The sequence below is a fragment of the Salvia hispanica genome, chromosome 5 (genome assembly GCF_029641045.1).
Source record: "Salvia hispanica isolate PSC_SH4W2 chromosome 5, Shi_PSC_v1, whole genome shotgun sequence".
Taxonomy (NCBI): Eukaryota; Viridiplantae; Streptophyta; class Magnoliopsida; order Lamiales; family Lamiaceae; genus Salvia; species Salvia hispanica.
This window is the reverse complement of record NC_142696.1, coordinates 20,178,063-20,183,298: the sequence shown is the minus strand read 5'-3', so window position 1 is coordinate 20,183,298 and position 5,236 is coordinate 20,178,063. Positions and strand designations below refer to the sequence as shown.

Genomic DNA, 5,236 nt, shown 5'->3' with positions numbered 1-5,236 from the left:
TAATTAATACATATAATATGCACTATATAATTTCATGGAATTAGCGGTTACAATAGTTAATATCATTATGATATGTTTTATTGTATTTTAATTTTTTGAATTATTACTTTTTCTATTTAATATATAAATAATTATCTTTCATTATAGTATTTCAATTTGTATCAAGATCTTTGTTTATAAAATATTAATAAGCAAATGTGTAATTTAGATAAAAATACAAATGTATAATTGAAAATGTATAAATAACATGTTTTCTAAATTTCTTATATCTAACTAAAATATATTTACACATCTAAACTTATCAAAATATTAAATTTAAGTATAAGCTGTAATATTTCAGGCCAGCCATGCTCTTACTTAGATACTATTAGTATTTTTATTTCTCTTTTATTAAAATTGAATTTCTATTAAGTTATTTATATTGAACTTTAATTTAAAATTATATATTTACAATTTTTTATATTTTAAAAGTTACTTGATTTTATTTTTTGAATGATAAATTTTTATTATCTTATTTCTCAATATGAAATAGTGTGACGAAATAAAATATTCGTGCATCGCACGGGGTGATACTAGTTGAATTAATAATCTAAACTTTATATTAAAAAATGACTATATTAGAGCTCAAAACATAAATATTCAAATTGATCCTATAACTTATAAATTCCTAAGGTAAGGATAAAACTTATAATTATTTTTTAAAAAGGCCCAAAACTTGCATTTTATATATGTATACATATTATAGATCACTAGTATTACACCTACCCGTGCGATTGCACGATCAATTTTTTTCACACTTATTTAATATAGACCAATTTTGCTTTAAAACATAATAAAAAATAAATCAATATGAATTACAATATCTTAATAATTTTAATCTATTAACCAATTTATTAAATATAGTATTAAAAAAAATCAAACTATAAGCTAAATCATCCAATTAAACGATCCGTTGAAAAGCCCATTCAATCCATTTTTTAAAAATTCATAAATATTAGTATTTGTTTAACCTTAAATTTATGCGTGGTTGCCTTGTCGCTTCTGTCGTTCTTCTTTATCGATTTATTTTTCTTCCCCTTTCCTTGAACTTTCCTTCTATATGGTTTCTTAAGATAAATTATAAATAGACTTTGTTATTTTTAAAATTAGAAACAATATTATTATACAAAAAATGTAAAAAAAAAATACAAATAATAATAACAAAGAATTATACAACTAAAAAATACTACTAATATATTTAAAATAATAAATACAACAAATTGTAAAAACTTGGGAGAACTCCGAGTCATAATAATTGGATGAGGAGCATTTGAAATAACTATCATTCAAATTCGGCATTTGAAAAAATCAATACACTCCCGTCACCTACAAAATACGAATCAAATTTAAATTACAAAAATATTTAATGCTTAATAAATCATAGAAACTAAAAAATATATTAGAATCAAGAAAAACTAAAAACATCCCCAGTACTATTTTTTTTTAATCCTAAAATGTAAATTATAATTTTAATAAAAATAGACCAATTTAAATTAAATTATTTATATTTTATTATGAATTCGATAATTCAATAATAACAAATTATAAAATTATTATGCAATAAATAATCAATTAAGATAAACTAATGATTTAGATAATATTAAAATAACAAAATTACTTCACGAAGAAAGAAACTCTAAATCCATTGGACTTACAAATCCTAAGATATTTCACCTTATATCAAGATCCAGATACAAAGGGTCCTATAAGACTTCCCTAAAAAGATTAAATATTTGTACGTATCCCAAAACAAACACTGACTTTGTACTTGTAATCATTTGCACTCAATACATAATGAAATGGTGGTTGTAGAACTAAAGATGAAAGAATTAATAATTTAGGATTGATGAAAGAATTAGAAATTTAGGATTCTTGCTGCCATTACATCTTGGCTTTGGAAATACCTGTCACGCCCGTATTTTACTAAGGATAGTAAAACATGGCTAATCGTGACCGGGGATGGGAATTAAGAAGAGGGGATAGAAATTGGGAAAAATAAACATGGGTAGATCATATATTCAAGGGTTATTTGAAAAGAATATACTTTGAATAGACTAGCTCGATCATAAAAACTCGAGTTAGAGGTTCATACAACACAGCTTTATCAAACATAAGAGTCATATAGAAGTGAATTGCTTCAATGCACAGCGGAAATGACTGAAACATGGTTCCATGTATGAAGACATGAACCTCCGAGAGTACTGCATAAGAATAAGAGTAAGCCCCACTTTGGATCAACACTCTCCACTTCATCACAGCTCAACCTGCACATTTAGAAATACATGCAGGGCTGAGTACAAAAGGTACTCAGTGAACACATTGCCGAAAGATACACATATACATTTATAAAATATTGGCAAGCCATCATTAGAGTAATTCTTGGGGTTTTTCCTTAAAAAGACCCAAGCTTACTAAATTCATTTACTTAAAAAGTTCGTCTGATCAGACTTCATTCCTTCTGTAATTTGCCATATCTGAACATTCCTTCTGTGCCGGGAAAGTGGCCACTTTCCACGGACACCGGACCGGCCAACCCTCTCGATGACACACAGTCCACGTGTACACTAGTCCGAGTAGGGACTCTCCCCTTGCTGGGACCCGAATTCGATTCTTACTTTGATTGGCATAGCACATTCGGTATAACCAACACAGATAGGCATCATTACATAAAACCAAAACAATTTATGGCAAGACAATATCATTTGCATAGATAAATATTATCTCAAAATATTTCATACTTTCATTTGTACATAAGTACGAAAGTTCACCTTGTATGCTTCCAAACTCCGTAAAATAATACTAACTCACTTGGAGTTACGTTCCTCGCGATGGACCTTGTCCAGTAAAAGATAATCACGATTTAACTTCAAGAATTAAATAAAAGCATATGATATGCACCTAGGATATGCATCCTATCTTCTTGTTCTTTCCAACGTTATTCCTTTCACTTAATTAAATAGAGAGATCACTTAACTAAATAAAATCAAGAATTTACTTTAACCAACTTACGCAAGCATACATATTTAAATTAATTCAAGGGAGTATAAGCCTAAGAAATTAATTTAATCCAAGCTAAATCTTAACTTAAAAATAAATCAAGTATAGTCTAATAACTTAACTAATCCAAGAGGAAACTAATTCATAAACATGGACTCATATATTATTTTTATTCTGACCCAAGCACTTAATCAATTTAACTATCTTGGCCCAAAGAATTAAATTAAGAGGTCCAACTTATTTAATTTAAAGAGGCCCAATCTTGAAAAAAAACTTAAAGCCCAAACTAATTTCAAATAAGAGCCCAAGACTATGAATAATGAGAGAACCTACTCTCATTCTCTCCTCTTACTTCCTGCGCCTCCATTCCACCCCCAACGTCTCTCTCTCCCTCTCTCAACTCCCTCAGCTTCGCCGGAATTCCGCCATGGCTCGTCGGCGTCGACCGGACCGCCGGTCAGCCTCCACCGGCGTCTCCCTTCTCTCCTTTCTCTCGTTTCTACCTCATTTCTCCCTCTCTCGGTCAGCCGCTGCCCAACTTAGGCTCGGCCTTCATCCAGCGACGATCTGGTCCCACCAGCCGCCGCCTGCCACCGCCGCCGCTGCGTACACGGCGGTCTCACCGCCGTCGACCGAGAGAGGTAAGGTTCTCACATCCCTTTTTATTTAATTTTTCTTACTAAAGATTTGATTTTGAAAACACAAAACTTAGTGTCTGATTTCGAAAGTTGTAGAAACGGATAGATCGTGAAAGAGGATCGAAAAGAAATGAATTTCGTTGTTGCTCGCCGGATAGCCGCCGGAGCTCCGTCGACATCGCCGGGCAGAAGCTTCGGCTTGAGGTGAGGCTCCTATTTCTCTAATTGTTTTATCGATTATATGACTTTACATAAATTGTATGTAAATTAGGCTCAACATAGAATAAAATGGTTTTTCACACTTTAAAAGAAAGAGCTGAAAGATTAATTATTTGGGAGCATGCTTGATTGTGATTCTACGTTCTATATGATTTCTTGCTAAAATGACATGCTTGATGAAATCATGCTTGAAAAAAAATTGAAAAGATTTAAAGGGAGTTTTGAGAAAATCCTACCTCAAAAGAATGATAAAGATTGTTTGATTTGTGCTTCAACTTGAAAATACTCCTCCCCTTGCTTGCTTGAAAATTTGCTCGTAAAAGAGGTTTTAAGTGTATAAAATTTTAGTGGAAAACTTGTATGTTTTTGAAGATGAAAACCATTCATGTTTTATACTACTTTTCTGACAAGAAAATAAGGATCATCATCCCATTGTAAAACACGTCTCGATCATGGTTTAACACGTACCTCTTTGCATGTAGTAACTCTCTTCGTTCAAAACACGTAGGTAGCAAATCCCTTGTTGATCAACACGTAGGTGATGAGTCTTTACTATGTAATTCATTTCGCTAGACATTTGCATATCTTTCGTGGCACGTTCGTCTGCATCGTGAAGGATGTTTTTGGCCCATTCTATTGAAATCTTAATAAGCATGAATAGTCCTTGACTATTCACCACTATTTCTTACTATTCACACCACTCATGAAGAGATACACCTACACACATATTTACACATATATATCTTCTCGTATGCATTGATGTCACTTTCAAGTGAATAGTAACATCTTTGTCTTTGATCCTCATTCATAGTTGACTAGGCTTAAAAGATGAGATTGATTTTCTTACCATGTCAACATTTCTTGTGTGTAGGATCATGATTTGAAGAAAAGGATGGCATCTAAAGAGTGTAGCTTTGGTTCTCCGAGAAGCCATTATTCTTCAGTATTTTTCTCACTTGTATAGAAGAGACTCTATTATGTATAAATAGACATTCAATATATACTTCTACTATAATTGTATATGGACAATTATTTCATAATTTCTTGTATGTTCTTGCACATCAAACTCTTAGATCAATTTTTTTCTTTCTCACATCAACACTTGATTATTAATATAAAATCAAGAACAAAGTATAAAATAATACTTTATTTATTTGACACGTCGAAATATATATATTTTTTATTTATTTATTTATTTTTTTCCGGGATGTTACATTCCATCCCCTTAGAAAAATTTCGTCCCGAAATTTGCGCGATTCATAGGAAACAATTTTGGATTTTGTTCGTTCATTTTCTCTTCAACCTTTCACGTTTCTTCTTTTCGTCTTTGGTATTTCAATAAC

The 5,236-nt window shown here is 31.1% G+C and overlaps 2 long non-coding RNA genes across 3 annotated transcripts; one reads left to right on the top strand and one right to left on the bottom strand.

Moving 5' to 3' along the window:
* Positions 1-2,032: 2,032 nt before the first annotated feature.
* Positions 2,033-4,249, bottom strand: LOC125186419 (uncharacterized). Its single transcript, XR_007170440.2, has 3 exons — positions 4,130-4,249; positions 2,808-2,873; positions 2,033-2,303 (listed from the first exon to the last, which is right to left on the bottom strand). It is a non-coding gene; the product is annotated as an uncharacterized LOC125186419 (long non-coding RNA).
* LOC125186418 (uncharacterized) lies at positions 3,370-4,933 on the top strand. 2 transcript variants are annotated; one of them, XR_016130377.1, is made up of 3 exons: positions 3,370-3,677; positions 3,771-3,878; positions 4,765-4,933. It is a non-coding gene; the product is annotated as an uncharacterized LOC125186418 (long non-coding RNA). The 2 variants fall into 2 exon arrangements; XR_007170438.2 differs by having other exon boundaries at positions 3,765-3,878.
* The last annotated feature ends 303 nt before the right edge of the window (positions 4,934-5,236 follow it).